The sequence below is a fragment of the Botryllus schlosseri genome, chromosome 12 (genome assembly GCF_051294905.1).
Source record: "Botryllus schlosseri isolate E-star chromosome 12, Bs_hap1, whole genome shotgun sequence".
Lineage (NCBI taxonomy): Eukaryota > Metazoa > Chordata > Ascidiacea > Stolidobranchia > Styelidae > Botryllus > Botryllus schlosseri.
Window position 1 is genome coordinate 1346683 of NC_137247.1, and position 17654 is coordinate 1364336.

General features: G+C 39.6%; 1 protein-coding gene and 1 long non-coding RNA gene across 2 annotated transcripts in view; one reads left to right on the top strand and one right to left on the bottom strand.

The window, feature by feature from the left end:
* The window catches only part of LOC145452915 (uncharacterized), a 212329-nt gene that overhangs the window by 125956 nt on the left and 68719 nt on the right, over positions 1-17654 (bottom strand). The gene's annotated exons all lie outside the window — the stretch shown is intronic.
* Positions 1-17654, top strand: part of LOC145452903 (receptor-type tyrosine-protein phosphatase alpha-like) — an 85383-nt gene that overhangs the window by 18021 nt on the left and 49708 nt on the right. The window lies entirely within an intron of this gene.

The window sequence follows — 17654 nt, forward strand, 5'->3', positions numbered from 1 at the left end:
ATCTCAAAGTCACAATGTTGGCTGTAATAAACATTTTATCAATCGCTTTTGCAATGATGGAAGTGCTTGTGATAATTCTGTAGACCCAGAATGTTTTACATTGGAGACGTTAGATAGTACGAATGAATTCAAGCAATATCCAACCCGCGACAGGCAAAACCGGCCGCTCGCTATATGCTCGCGCAACTTTTATTTTATCATACATACCGCAGTTAAGTTAGACGGGCAAGGTATACCTGGGTATATCACATGGTGATCTGTCAGTAATTGACCTTGTTAGGTTTTGTAAGATGTCGATATTTCGGGATGCAATGGCGATATCATTTTCCGATACTCAATTTTGACACGGGGAAAACGGATCACTGATTGAGTTGAGTTTCAAATCATTTTGTGAATATTTTTGACTCCTTGATACTGCTGTTTCAACTTTAGCCTTGAATATTGTGAACGATTAGGTTTGTGAAATATTAGCTGATAATCACATTATACCATTCTGAAATACAGCATCACGATATCTTGCAATATAACACTTGGATTCGCTTGAGATAAAATCGTCTTGATTTCGGATCGGAAAATTAACACAGTGATTGTATATCCGCGCGTAATATTACCATACAGAATCAGTTTGGCGCTGAGCGGTTGTATTTGGTTCGTATTGTGTGTGCGGATTGCTTTTAGAGCAACCTGTTCCACGGGAAACAATTCAGAATGTAACCACTAGAGTGATTGAGCCAGATGCCAGAGTCATTTGTCGCGCGGATTATAAGTCACTACACACTCGAACACCTGTTTTCAAAATCCGCTTGCGACGAAATGCACAACTAGCGTACCACAACACGCGTTTCTGGAGTTCCGTAGGCCGCTTTTAGACCAACAAAGCACCTCAAAATGCAGCTTTACTGACTTCCGAAATGCGCCTTTTCTGAATATCCGGTGCTTGTTTGTTTATTATATTAGCACATCACGACCGGGCACTTACACTTCTTATGTCGTCAGAGATGTAGGCTGCCTAATCATTGAAGACGGAACGTATATTAAATACACACGGTATTATTTGGAAATCCCAACGGAATCTCGTGACATGAAAATCTAGTGTGGTAATGCACTGGTAGCAGTAACATCATCTAACAAATTGCACAAAACAAAGGTATTGTCAAATTAAAAGATTGGTTCTCAACCTGTTTTCTTCCGTGAATACATATTCATACACATATGATTTCACGAATCAGGTGATTTCAATCACACCATTTCGCATGGAAATGAATAACAACCTATATGCAGGAGATAGCGTGACGATGTCCAGTCGATTCTCGCTAATTGGAGGCACTGACAATACGAATTGCTGAATTGCAACTGAGCTAAGAAATATGAGAGATACGATCTGCATTTGATAAATACGTTCAATAAATGAGGTTAATAATGTAAAGAATTTTTTACAAGTGAGTCTTTTCCCAACCAGAAACCCCTAAATTTCCCAAAAAGTGGGGTATTCCCACCGGTTGGAAACCAATGCATTAAAACAGTGCTCTTCAACCTTTTTCGTCATGGCGCAGCATTTTAACATTTACTCGAAATTCGTAAATCCCTCACCACTTAACTCACTGACTCCGCGTAGTAAGCCTAATCTACGGGTGTTCAACCTCCTTGCTATATTCTCGGCCATGCTTCGACTCCACATATAGCATACGGCCGTATTCCGCGGAGAGTCGTCAGGGCCCATCCGGACTTCATATATATTCATGCTGAATTGGCTGCTGGCACTTCGAACCATGGAGGCCCTTGTGTTGTTATGTGCCATCACTGATGTCTTAAGATATATCTTGCGTATACAAGTTTTAAATTGCAGCAATAGAACACCCCGCAGGCTTATTATTTCGTCACTGAAATCGCGAGTATAAATGTTAGGAAAAGGGATCTGGATTCCCTTTGTGGTCGCGCGGAGCGCAAAATATTTCTCGATCTGGAAAATTATTTTCGTCGAAAATATTGGTTGTTTCATATATTACTGATAAATATTTATCCATTCTTAGCCTACGTGATTAGATTAACCGATAGAGCTAATGGAAGGGGTGTCTTCGATCATTTTGAGCACAAAATTATTGATGATGCATCGTCCGCTTTGTCAATTTGTTGCATGTTGTTATTTTTTGATTTCCCAACAGCATAGTAGACATAGTCGAAATACATGCTGGAAACAACTCGCGACAAACGTACGAGAAAAACCTTCATTCATAAGACGCATACGATCCGATACGTATTTCTTTAAGGGGTGCATCATTTCCCTCTGCGGTTCGCATTTGTCCGGTGGGACTGTGATTACACTATTATATTGAAAAATGAAATATCCAAGCAGGCTAAATCACGCCAAGCGTGAGTAAAATTTTCTCTCAAAGATTTAGAAACCAATTGATTAATTCAAATTGCATATTGACAGTCGCCCACACACGCTAATTTATCATGTGTTGATGGTGCATAATTATTGTTTAACGGCTGCATGCAACGTCTGCAGGTTGGCCACCTCAGGCCTACTGAAATAAGGATGAACAAGGCTGCAACGTATTTGTAATGATAATTACTAATCAGGGCCCGAGGTTACCGGACCACCATCTAGCACAGTGGTTCTCAAACTCGACGCCCCGAGACACCCTGGCTACCACCCGGCAATTATGCACACTGCTCTATTTATAAGCATATCGCAGAAAGTACTAATTCGATATTGTGAGCTCTCGCGGAGGTTATCTCGAGAATCATTATAGATAGATATCGCAAGCTGAATATATCAACTCTATTCTGCCCTAATACAAAAGGAACCAATAAGTCGGCCGCTAACGTTTAAATGATGAGGAGGAGCATATGCTCATGACTAGGGTGATTTTCTTGACCTAAAAAGGGAAATTTTGAACTGAAAAATCAAAATTTTGATATTTTTCTACTTTAAAAAATTTAATTTTGACCAAAGTTTGACCTAACGTAAGCAAACCAGGTGTTTTCCCACATAATGTTAGACTTTTACAACTTATCTTCCTTTCTGGTTGGAACTGTTTGTCCTTATGAAGTAGTTTGGCCTGAAAAAACTTTTTGACTCAAACACGGACAAATGTTTACATGAAAAACTTTATTTTTACGAAATCTGGCCCTATGAAGAATTCCAGTAATTACGTGACGGATTATGGTAGAATTAATTAAAATTTGTTGTAGTACAACGAATTCCTACATTCCAGAGGTGGTCAGTAACGAAGTACAACTACTTTTTGGAAGTAGTCAAATAGATTCCATCTACTTCTGGTACTTACTCAAGTAGATCTGATTGTCTCTACTTCTACTTCTACTTCGTAATATTTTGTGATCTACTTACTTACTTTTTGCTATTTTTAGTTTGTCAAGTAGAAGTAGTTGAATGAAATATGAAAGATGGCCTGAGGAATTTCGGGTCTGTTTTCACGGAGTACCAACATTTAATATTCATAAAAGTCAAGTATAGCCCAGAAATTTTTTTGCGCTTCGTGCACAGTAGTTATGGAGTGACAGTAACGTTTTCACGAAAGTATCAGTGAATATAATTTAGGTACCGGATTGCTTGGTTCCGCTCAAACCGCATTGTTGCCCATATCATGACGTGTCCTGCTAATCTGGAAAATCTGGCTTTTTTGAACGTTACACCTGTTTTAGCAGATCACATTTTAAACTTTATGGACAAACGACATGAACTATATTTTCTGCTTTTTAGAAGTGGTATTTGTAGATCACTTTCGATTCCGAGTATCATCCGTTGAGTTCTAATTACTTTCAGTTCTTTTGTCTGCAGAACATACATGTTAAAGTATAAAAGCAAGTGCAGTAACGTGTCTATTTTCCGAGAATAAAGCTACACTAAATATATTTTTTACGATCCACACAATATTTGTTATTAACGTATACTAATCGCATGAAACCGAATCCGATACAACTTATCCGTATTGTTCTTCGCCCAAACTTATGGCGTTATAAAATGAGGTAGGGTGCCATGCTATGATATTCTCTAAAACTGGGTCTTCTAGTAAACAAACGGTTAGTATCGCATTTTCAAGTCAATACTGTAATTTGCATCCCATGATGCGGACAAATGCTTTTTCTGTCGAACAATTGATACCTCATGGGATGCATGAATACGAATCACCTCATGGGATGCCTCAATACGAATCAAGCTCTCTGCACGTTTCGCATAGCTCAATTTGCAGCTTTTGACAGTCCATGCGAACAAATTAAGACTGTTTTGAAAACTACTTACTTACTTGAGTAAATTTAAAGTCAGCCAATTCTACTTCTACTTCAGGTAGTTTTAGGAGGCTTATGGAAGAAGTACATCTACTCGTACTTGAGTAGATTTTTCGTCGCTACTTTTACTTCTACTTGAGTAGCTTTCTTGACTACTTTGACCACCTCTGCCACATTCTCGGGTAGAAAGTGTCTGTCCTTACTAAGTAACTTGCCAAGAATGGAGAAAGAACGTTCAACAGCAGCAGTTGTTGGCTGACAACAATGAAGTTGTGCGTGTGCGTACACTGCTGGTGACAAACCGTGTTGCTTCATTTTGACAATAATGTCTACATTACAATTTTTCATCATGCGCTTCTTGATATAAGAACCATGCAATGCTCACGCAGTCTTGCTTCACTTGGGATATTGCGGTGAACACCATGTCAACCTATTTGTCCATTTGAATGTTTATGCTTCATAATGAGCAGACAATGGGCCGTCTACAACTGTAGGCCTATAAAGTATGCTACAAGCTGTAAAATGTCAAATGATAAGTTCACCAACAGTTCAAAATCTACAATAGAAATGAAATGCAGGTTGCAAAAAAAATTTGACTATTGTAAAAAAGTTTGACATTTTCTGACCTAAGGCTACAATTTTGGCAAAATTCTGACTTTTTTGACATTTCCAAAAAATCGCTCTGCTCATGACATCACAAATGGAATGTTACTTACAAGCTACGTGCATCTGATATGAACATTGTACGATATTGCACACCCGGCCAACATGTCCTGAAGCATAAACTTGCCAGTGTACCGTGATAGCTACAGTCATTTGTGTATTTAATGCCGATCTGGTGCACCCCAGTACACCCCATCGGCGCAGTACACCCTTTTACAATTTTGGTTCACCCCAGGTTGTACGATACACCCGGTTGAAGAGTCCTGCATTAGAAAATATCTGAGAATGTATTTTTACATCAATAAAATAATTTTTCAGCAGCGAATCAAATTTCCATTTCCCCCTAAACTGTGAGCCTCACTCATTAGTTTCATAAGCCCACATCAGGGTGTCTATTCTTTTACCAGATATAACCTTATTTCATGAAGTTATAATGCGTGTTGAATGACGGAATGTCGTGACGTGACACTAAGACAAAGCGACATATTTTTGAATTACAATGATGGGTATGCGAAATAGATATTGCGCCAAGATCATCCTACCAAAGTGTACAAAATTATATCCAAGTTCAACAAATTGATACAAATATTCCTGTAACTTCTACATTCTCACAGTCTACGATTTAAATCTCCCTTGGTAGTTTAAGTGGTGAAAGATACGATAAGCGAAATGTAAATTGCCACTCAACAGCTGTCGAATATCATTCATTTTTCAGATATTTGGATTTGAATAATTACCACCAATAATATTTTCCTTAATGGGCACGTTGCGCACTCTATTGTGTTCAAATAGATGTCGATCGTGATGGGTGAGTCATGAATCGCAATTTGAGAGTTCAACATAAACATAGTGAGCGATATTCTCAGGTAAGCAATCAATTTGACAAATCGAAAGTAGAATCATTGTCAAGTTTCGGGCAAAACTGTAAAAGAATGGAAAAAGTATGGAAGTGTGTAAAAGCAATTCCATGCCACACTTGAGAGAAATTTCCATAACATACCATACTTGCACACTTCTATATTCCATAGCCAAATTTCGTTCCATACCATACCATACTTTCATCATTCCATATGCCCTGTTGCCAGGGGTACGTTGTAACGTTCCGTTCGAATAAATCATGTCCAACGCCCAACCACACTCCTTAACCCAGGGACTCTTAAATTTAGTTGATAGCAGACCGCTGCAAGTTTTGTGGACGGTTGCATGAGCCTGGGACCAGAAGTTTATTACAGCAAGCTATACGCTGTTCAGGCTACTGCATGGCGAAAATAAGATAACTGATGACTAGACAATGCAGTCAAAGTTCCACTCAGGACGTCGTTATCAAAGGATAATATGTTTTAGTGTTTTTTTTTTAATGACGTATTGCCATTTTCCGGACCCCTCAAAACTAGTTCGCAGATCCTCGAGATTTAAGAACCCCAGCCTTAACCCTAAGCAAATCTAACGCTACCCTCAACCGTAACCCCAATTCTAGCTCCTATCTCATAAACCCAATTCTAACCTAACCCAACTCGTCATGTAGTCCTAAACTTAACCCATCATACGCCTTGTCAATCAAATGAATTGTTACTCAAATAGAAACCATTCTAATCAGTTCTAAATTAACCCAGTCCAGTCCGAAACGTAGTCCATAAAGGCTGTGGTCCCCTGAAGACCGTTACAGCACTTTATCAGGCCCACCAAAACGTTGGCCTTGAGCCCCATAGGGTGATAAACCCAACTTCTGGGGACTTCAATCCCCCGACCTCCCACCAGGTTGTACCTTTCTGCCGCTACTTATCAGCGCTATCTGTTGTACGGATGGGTGAGTCAGCTTATATCATAAACACATCGGTGCGCGAAAAACTTCTATAATTCATGATTGATTCTGTCAATATGATTAAGAATTGTGTATATATTGCTAACAATTTTTTATCTTCGCTCTGCTCACGTAATCATATTTACCGGTAGGACCCGTGGGTATAATGAATTCGTTACATGATGATTTATTTCGTGACCTCCGGTCTGCTATGTCAAAAGATATTGAAATCGCCCAAATGTACCAAACTAAAAGACGTACACGATTTCAAATTGGTATTAATTCACTCGCAAGTAATTTTTCATTGGCATTTATTGTCTTGTTGAATTCAGATTGCGCTAGGACAGGAAAATTCAGGCCCTTAGCGTCTACGGGTAATTAAACATATATGTATAAGTGTATATTAGGGCTGTTCAAAATTAATTTTTTTTCCCGATTCAAGCCGGTCCCCTCTTAAATCGTCAGGTTGCAGTAGAAAACCTTGCTCGCCAAATTTCACTCGATTCCAACCAGTAAAGGCCTCCGCAGATCCAATTAAAATTTTTAACTTATCATGGAAAATTGAAAAAAAAAAAAATTTCCAAATTTTTCTGCCAACCCCATGAAATTGTTGAGCTGTCTTCAAAGACGTTGCAAAACAAATTTGAGTCAATTCCGACCAGTAGAAGTGGAGTTATGTGAGTTTTCTGATGATAATCCTCGGATTATCCTTGATCGGATAATAATCCGCGATTTATCAACGAAAAACTCACATAACTCCACTTCTACTGGTCGGAATTGACTCAAATTTGTTTTGCAACGTCTTTGAAGACAGCTCAAAAATTTCATGGGGTTGGCAGAAAAATTTGGATATTTTTTTTTTAATTTTACATAATAAATTAAAAATTTTAATTGGATCTGCGGAGTCCTATACTTGTTGGAATCGAACCAAATTTGGTGTGCAGCGTTTTTAGGGTAGCCTGACATTTTAATCAGTGAATGGCTGGAATCCGAAAAAAAGTTATTTTTGAACAGCCCTAGTGTATATACATCGAAGTTTTCGGTCAGCATAAGGGCAGTCATTTTCCGACAAGGGTTTCTCACTTCTCGGAGTCGACATGGTCTAAAACCTCATATGACTTGGTGAGTCGTGGCGCGGTAATGGCTGACGCCGAAATGCCCATTTCTGTAAATCATGCTTATTTTTTTCTAAGGGAAAGGTACCGAATAATCATAATATTCGGCAATCATAATTCGCGCGCGGCTTGAAATAAATTTGAAAAAGTTGCATACATTTTCAATAAAATTACTCTGTAATTTATGTTAATTCACGAAATAAATTTTGGCCCCCGTCGAGCTCGCCCCCCCCCAATTGGGCGGTTCGGAGTGTGACTGCTACGGTCCCGGGTCCACTGGTATGCAACAGTCGAATGCTACAGCTGTATGAATTATAATGACATCAAAACTTAGTTAATTGCTCAAATGTTTACTTTGCAATAAATCACGTGCAGGCATGATTTATAATACTTCTGTATGGATATGTCGAATTGTTTAGCCCGACTAGGTATTATCAGAAACCGCACACGTTTCGTTTAGGTCCTGTCTTTTCTCGCTTGTACGAGTTGGTATTTCGTGAGGAGAAACTAAGTTGGAAAGATGCGAAGGCCGCATGTGAAAACGAAAATCAAACACTTATCAAAATTGATTCCGCAGACCTAACGACCGTGATCTCTGAAAACATGCGAAGGTGCGATGGCTACACGAGAAAATGGGGATGCGTACATTAAATTGTTCTCATTTGTCTCGGTCAAAGTGACGTCGGATTGAGTGCCATTATGTATTTACAGCGACGTAAACCGATGGTTTGGAGCTTCCGATATCGAATCGGAAGGTGAGTGGAAATGGTTGGATGGTACTTCAGTTGCCCTTACGGGATCCTTACCGTATCAAAACTGGTGAGCTATTTTTATGCGTTACTTTCGACAAGACGGCTTCCGATTCCATAAATCACGAGTTAACTATTTCTGTATTTTGATTGTCGCAGGGATGTCCTATACTCTGCCTACGCCTTACAAGGTAGAGTTGAATAGAAAGCTATTTACTCAAGATGATATATCATAATTAATACAGTAAAGTGAGATGAGAATTGCATGCAGAAATATTGCTTTAGAACAGTGGTTCCCAACCTTTATGTCTTCGCGAACCATTTTTGAGCCATCACGGACTGCCGCCCGCTACACACACAATACCTAGTTGAAATTTAGCTCCATTATCGTGCAATCGTCATGTGTCTTGTGCAAATATTACCTTTGGCTAGTGATAGACTTTTCTTGAAAATACCATCATAATATTGATGTGGACTTTTACTATATTTAAAAGCGAATTCTGCAGCTGCATTTCATGGACGTGGTTGTGTCTTGAAAACTCGCCCCTTCGATTTCATAAGAACGTGTGTCGAAAATCCATTTTCAAATAGACTGATGGTGGCGACTGTAATAATCACGGTAACGCTTCCGACGACACCTTTTGGTAAGATCGCAACATGGACCTATACGGCACCAACATTGAGAAACATATGACCTTATGCGGGTGTTAATTACCAAATAATATTGAGGATATCAATAATAAAAAATGCTGTGAATATTCTCAAAAACTGTACTGCTCTTGCCACAAGCTCTCAGCTTTTTGTTTCGGTATATGGTAACCAGCGGTGGCCCTAGGATTGGGGGGGCGGGGGGGGGGGGGGTTCAAGGGGGGGGGGTTCAAGGCGAAAGTTCCAGGGGCCCCATATATCTATAAACGCAGCTTATGGGGCGCTACGCCCCCCAGACCCCCCTCCCCTCTCCATACAACTATTACATATTGCATGTCTACAGATTCCGTGATACTATATCGAATGATGATGCTGTATGTAACTATTTACTATAAAATCAATCACAATGTACACAGGCAACTGGGTCATTCAAGTTCAAGATGTGATTTTCATGCTTGAAAGTAATCACAAATACAGTGGCAATGGAAACTAAAGAAAAAGTTCATACTTTTTCAAGGAAACGATGGCAGGATTCCAATGACTCGAGTCGTGATATTTTGATGACTCGACTTGGCTCAGATCAAAATATAAGTAGAATTGATATTTGACTCGGTTACAACCCTGAATGGGAATCAAGAGCTAATCGATCACTAAGGTGACCAAACAATGAAGTTTATAGAACACATACATAGAATTGAAACTTCCAATGAATGAAGAAACTACTATGACCGGACAATTGAATTGATGCATTTAGTTCTTCAAAATGTAAAAATCAAAATGATGATCTAGCAAATATGACACCAAAAGTAAAAAAGAACAACTAAATGGAAACCGTCATACGGGTACAAAATGATATTGACTTGGTGTAAACTTACCGAAGCAGTCGAGACATTATGATTCATGAATACTCAAAACAACAACAACAACAAAAAACAATGACTTCCCTTCTTTGACAAGATGACTCAACCGAGAGGAGTTTATGGTCCTTAAGAATTATTACCGGATCACTCAACAAGGATTAACTCATGGACTATATTTGTACAGTGAAAGAAAAATGATTTAGTCCTAACAGCTAACAGAGCAAAAGTAGACTACCTACAGAAAAGAACAAATACCGGTATATTACAAATCACCACTTGTCCCAGAAGTTTCCTAACCAAGACAGCTGCATGTTTATGGTAAATTTTACAATGAATGCTTGCAATGGTACCGGTCATAAAACAGCTTAGCAAGACAATATCGTCTAAACGCCTAAAGATAGAATAGAAGAAGCTCTTGAACCTGACAATAAAATGAAGTAAGGGGTCAGAACTAGGCTCATAATAATTTTCAAAATCAGTTCATACACAGCGTCAAATTCAAATATTGTTGGCGCAACACTGTCCACACGAAGATTTCGAACGCTAGTTTTAAGAGGAACTTAACATTATCCAAATCGCCTACTTCTGCCTACAACATAGGTCTACATTGCTGTCACAACTCAAAAACTAAATATTCCTAAAAACTGATTTTTCAGCATTCTTATAATAGCTTCCATATAATGACTATAGCGATGAAAATTTTTCAAGTAGACAGAAATGAGAGGGATACTCCAATGATTTTCATTAGCAATGACTGTAAACTTGAGTGCCGTACATAAAAAAGCTAAATTGTAACTTGAATGATATATTAGATCAACTTCTACAAGATAGCTCATGTACAGGCTACAGACCAACCAAAAATTCTATCAATTTTACGATGGAATGAGCCGGAAAAGCTTGTTTTTCATCATGCGCTGGCTTGAAAAGCTGGATATTGCATTTAAAAACTTGAAATTGTGATGTAGGCTACTAGGATATATTTCAAAATCACTTGATCCAAATTTCTGTCAAATTTAAAAACTGAAATAAATTAAAAAACTGAAATAATTTATTTTAGGGCTACTGACATGGAGTTAGCCTGTTACTGAAAAGGAATTAGATGCATCAGTCACTGAAAATATATACTTCCTGTAGCCTATACACTGTAGTAGTTTCTTGTCAATGTTATTGTAATTTTAAAGCACTGAGAAAAAGGTGTTGAATATTATTCAAAAATATCATGGAAGTGATAATCACCAATTTGATGATCGACAACCGTTTACGGTACTATATTTTACATGGGTACATATTTTCGCGGTTATTCGCATAATGATAACTATAAATTACATAAATGTAGCTGGGCCCCCCCTCATAAAATATAAGTAAGATCTTATAACGCGTGCATAAATTCAATTATCAACAACTGTTTACAGCACCATATGCTACATGGGTAGGCCTGCATGTATTTTCAGTTATTCGCAAAATGATAACAAAAAATTGCGTGAATGTGGGCCTCCCTCATATATCGAAGTAATCTCGTACAACTCGTGCAGGATTTAATGATAAACAACTGTTTACGGTACCGTATTCTACATGTGTACATATATTTTCACGGTCATTCGCAAAATGATAACCAAAAATTGTGTAACTGTAGGAGGGCCCCACGTCATGAAATCTAAGTAAGTTCGTACAACGCGTGCAGGATTTCATGAACGACAACTGCTTACGGTACCATATTCTATATGTACATGGGTACATCTATTTTCACGGTTATTCGCAAAATGATAACCAAAAATTGCGTAAATGTAGGAGGGGCCCCCCTCATAAATCGAAGTAAGCTCGCACGCACAACGCATGCAGAAATTTAATGATCGACAACTGTTTACGGTTGGCCTACCATTCTACATGGGTAGGTCTGCATGTATTTTCACGGTTATTCGCAAAATGATAAACGAAAATCGCATAAATGTAGGAGGGCTTTTCCTCATAAAATCAAAGTAAGCTCTTTTATTGCGCGCAGAAATTTGATGATCGATAACTGTTTACTGGACCATATTCTACATCGGACATGGATTTTCACGGTTATTCGAAAAATGATAACTAAAAAAATGAGAATTATGATTGAAGCCTTTTTACGGTGCTGTACCGTATTCTTCATGGATGCAAGGATTTCCACGGTTATTTAGAAAATGGTAATAGTTGGTAAAAAGCGCGTAAACCGGAGAAATAGTTGAAAAAAAGCGCGTAAACCGAGGAGGGGGCCCCTCGAAAGCACGTAAATCAACCCGGGGGGGGGGGGGGGGGGGTGCTGGGCGACCAACATTTCCTGACATTTGCCCTGTCTATATACATATATAATTAGGTTAAAATCATAGTGACCATGCTTGTCAACGGTGATTGGGTTCGGGGAAATGATAATGATAGAAAATAATCAAGACGAGCAACCAGCCGCCGCCATCATCAATCACATTCACACGGAGCCATGGCGCAGAAGTGGCTGGAATCGGAAACATGGCGCTCGACAATGGAGATTGATCTAGCGCAGTGGTTCCCAACCTTTTTCGACTCATCGCCCCCTTTTCAAACTCCATACCGATCATCGCCCCCCAAATATTGGGAACACAAAAATGGGCATACAGACTGAAATCACCGGCGAGTTGACTAAGAAAAAAGGCTAACTTTTCGGCTCGACCTCGAAATTACACTATTCCAGCTGAATTTTGGTGAGTTGACTAACAAAAAAGGTGATTTCTCCGACTTGATTCCCAAAGGACCGTAACAGCACTTCGTCACCCCCCCCCCAATACGTCGGTATTTCCCTCCTCCATAGGGCGATAAAGCAAACTTCTGCACCCCTCGGACCCAACTCCTCCGATACCTTCTCAGCACAAATTGTTGGACTCTTCAGTTAGTCGGCTTAAGGGGGCACTTCTCTTTAGAAATAATTTTTGTGTGTTTTTTTTTTCTTAGTCGATCTAGAACGGAAATTTCATGCTCTTTCCAAATATGTCATTATTTTTATGATATTACAACTCCTTCTTATCCAAAACTAGTTTCTTTTGGGGACCATTTTATAAAAAAAAGATTTACAGCCCAATTTTTGCTGCAGTCGTGTTCATTCTAATCCAACATTCGCCTTTGCTGGTGGAAATAGCGCCACCTGGCGAAATCTCCGCTGTAGAGTTTGAAACGAGTGTTCTAGCCAGTCTGCCTTCATAAACTTGGCTGCTTCACGGATTCAGTAAACAGGCGAGGTGAGACTGTTTGTTTTTCATTTATTTTCTGATTTGTTGACTGATAACTGACCATATTGGGTAGTATTTATTGTATGTTTATAAATAAGTGTTCTAGTATGTCTGCTTTCATATACTTGGCTGCTTCATCGATTCAGTACCAAGGAAATGGTCGAGATGGAGGTTGTGTGTTTTCCTATTTCATCGGTTTTTATTTATTGACTGCTGACTGACAATATTGGGTAGTATTTATTGTTTTTGGATAACTGTCTTGGATTGGTTTTCATTTCTAGCTATCAATTTGCCTAGAATGAGTCGATCAAGGAAATTTAGAGTTTTAGAAGAATCTTTGAAATGGAAAGATGCATCTGTGGATTCACCAACACCCAAAATGAGTCATTCGTCGTGACCATAGGGACAATGTACGTGAAGAAAAGGTACTCATGAACTATGGCAGTAAAACGTGCTGTAGCTACGTCCGTACTGAACTGGAATATTGGATGTAGTGGATAATTGAGTGTTCTTGAAAGCCTAAACTTGCCAGTGAACACCTTCACAAAAATGAAACTGGTTTGAAGGACAAAAAAGAAAGACTGCATCTCGACGCTCTTTCGCTGTGAAAAATTGAAAGAGTTCAAGAGTCCTAAGACACATCAGACTATGTGCCTGGCGGCTATTAATGCTCAGGTTGTGTTATATATGGTTCAATGTGTGATGCAAATCAACTATTGTGGCCATCGATGTCATGATCAGTGTTCATATCCTCGTTTTTCTAAGTTATTGTGGCTTTATTTTTTCAAACTCGATTTTCTCAAAATATACTTTTTCTGCACAAAAATTGTATCTGCTTGGCACCTGCTTGTTCGATTCATCTGAAATTTTGCAGAAATGATGGTTAGGGTATGTATAATAAAATAATTGAGCGTTTTCTCAAAATTTTGTTCATAAAAATTTTTACAGAGGAAAGAATTTTGAAAAAAATGAAAATTTAGGGTTCGCTGACAAAAAATTTCATAAATTTTATTAGAAAACCTATTTTTATAAATCCCTCACTTGTTTTGTAGATATATATATGTACTATTACTACAGCAATATTTGAAGGAAAATCTTGAAAGACTTTTGAGTTTTTAGGATTTTTAATACGTGTGTTCAATATTTTCATGTTTTTTTGAGTAAGTGTACCGGTGGGGTACATGCTCATGCTACAACATCAAGACCATATTTGGAAAGGAAATTTCCTGCCCTTTCCAGCAATGTATGAATCATGGGGCTCGCATCTACCTTTAGGAATTTATGACTACAAACGTGAACACCTAAAAAAATCATTTTTAAAGAGAAGTGCCCCCTTAATTCGCGCGCAGCGCGAAAAATTTCTATTATTCATGATTGAATCGATCAATATGATCAGGAATTGCATAAATATTGCTGTCAATTGTTCATCCTCTCTCTACTCATGTATTCAGATTTACCGGTAAAGCTGAGTGACGTGTCTTGGAAAATGTAGGGCACGTAAATAATAATTGAACATATTCGGGTATAATGACTTCGCTACGTAATGACATTTCGTGGTTAGTCTGCTATGTCAGAAGATATTCAAATCGCCCATACGTACTAAACTAAAAGACGCGCACGATTTCAAATTGATATTTCTGCACTGGCAACTAATTTTTCTCCGTGAGATGGCATTTTTTGTGTGGTTCTGATTAGACAGGACAGGAACATTTGACGCCAGCCATTTAGGCGCCTATGAAATATATATCTATATCATATATGTATCGAAGTCGGTCAGCATAAAGGCAGTCCTTTCCCGCCAAGGTTTTATCGTTCTGGCACACTTCTCGGAGTCGCATTTTACATGGCATGAAACTTCATTGTCTTGGTGCGTCATGGTGTGATAATGGCTGACGCCGAGTTGCCCATTTCTATACCGCATGCGTATTATTTCTTGGAGGAAGGGTATCTAATAAGCAAGAAACATGCGACCCCGAAATGTCGCGCAGCGCGAAAATTTTTTGAAAAAGTTGCCTAAATTTTCAAAATAGTACTCTATAATTAATGTGAATTCACGAAAAAATTGTGGGGCCACTTCGAGTTAGGGCCAGTGTTCCCTCTAATTTGTGACGAGTCTTCGCACAGTCACTAACTCACTGACAGACACTTGAACAACAGTGCGCAACGACTAAAAAAAAGGTCATCACTTCGGATTTTTGTACGCAACTTGGATTTTCTGTGCGCAGAGACCCTGTCAGCACTGCGTATTTGTGCACGTGCGCAGCTTAGAGGGAACATTGGTTCGGGCCCCACATCTCGATGGGGGCTTGGGTGTGGCAGTTACGGTCATGGACGCAATGTCGCCATTTCAACGCGCCATCGCCCCCTATTGCCCCCATCGTCCGTTTTCGCCCCCTTGGCTATTTACGCCCCCCTGGACCGACAAATCGCCCCCTGGGGGGCGATATCGCCCACGTTGGGAACCACTGATCTAGCGCAACGCGGGCTGTCGCTTGAAGACGCCCACGACCGCTTACGTTGGAGACGCTTAACACGAGCCCAAAACTGATTATCTCGATGTTCTTTTGTATCATGTTTTCTTTTGCCCTTTTTATTTTATCTAATTGAAAAGTCGATATATATATATATATAATCATGAATGGATAAACCGCGCTGGGGACACGCGGGAGGTTGTTGTTGTTGTTAGTATTGTACATATGGTGTTCGGCTACTATGGCCTTTTACACCAGGTCTCAAGAGTCTGATAATCCATTAGGGTCACAACTGTCTGCCGGTGAGGATAACGAATTCAGCCACTGGCAGTAAAATCCGTGGATCTGATAACAGTTTTGTGAGCTGAAACGGTATGCCTAGATTCGCCGCTGTCGTCTTCAAGTGATCGCGGTGGGTCGAGTAGCGTTCGCAATCAATTAAAAAGTGATCGACCGTCTCGTCGACATCGCACGCATCGCATAAACCCGTGTCATGACACCCGATTCTGCGAAGGTGCCAGTGGAGTCTGCAGTGGCCCGTTTGCAATCTTATGAGAATTGATGAGATTTTTCGTGAAGATATGCTGCAGCTTGGCATGATTGTTTGCGAAGCAAATATTTCGCGATATTGCGAATATTCATCTGAGTCATTGAATTCATCATTCCATCTTTGCTCACAGTGTTTGGCGATTTGCAGTCGTACTTCCTTGATTGACAGCGAGATTTGTTCGACCTCACGAGCTGACGTTGGGCACGCTGCGTTTCTGGCTAGCTGATCAGCCTGCTCGTTTTGCCCCACTCCTCTGTGCCCGGGAATCCATATTATATGCGTAATTATGTTGCTCCGCGACAGATTTCTGCAAGACAGAATAATTTGAGTGATTAAAAAATTCTCATACTGACGATTGGCTATGGCCCAAATGGCACTCAGACTGTCTGAAAAAATAGCTAATTCACACTGTGGGCGAAGATTGTTTTCAGCCCACAAAAGACCCTTTAATATCCCGACAAGCTCCGCAGTAAATACGGACACTTGTTGTGGGAGAGTGACATTAAAAGAGTACTTAACACTCTCGACAAAGAATCCTGCGCCACATCCGTGGTCGTTTTTAGAGCCGTCACTGTAGATCCTTGTGTGGTTCCTATATTTTTCATTAATGTACTGGTTGCAAGTTAGTTCAATGGCAATAGGGTGGTGTAAATTAACAATTTGCGAATACAAACTGTCGTCCACACATATATAAATATCATCCCATGGGGGATTAGGCGGGGATTGTATGCCGTGAAGATGCAGCTCATTTATATGCAGCGGGAGGTAAGGAGGTGTATGGGCCGTATTTTCTCTGTATTTAAATCACTGATCAAAGGTAATCAATTTTGTTGTTCTGTAATCATGTTGTTTCGACCATATTTCTTACTTTACACCAAGGCGATTTGTGGCATGGTCGACTTTTGTATTGGGCTTTTGTCAGACACTGTTTATCCAGGAGGCTTATGAACAATGTTCCCTCTAATTTATGAAGAGTCTGCGCGCACTCCCCAACTCACTGTGCAGACCCTTGGACAACAGTGGGTAACGACTAAAAATTACGTCTTCGCTTCGCATTTTTTGTGCGCAGCTTGGATTTTCTGTGTGCAGAAGCTTTGACAGCATTGCGCAATTGCACACGTGCGCAGCTTAGAGGGAACATTGCTTATGAAGAGCCTAAAACACCCCTAACACGCCTATATGTTGCTGTCGACCTCGGTTGACCATTGATGCTGCCGACGTGGAGCATACCATCTATGAAATATCCTGGTAGTAATAATTTATATTTAACAGGGCATCGGGCGACCCTAATAATTATGCAGGTAAAGAACACTGCGGAC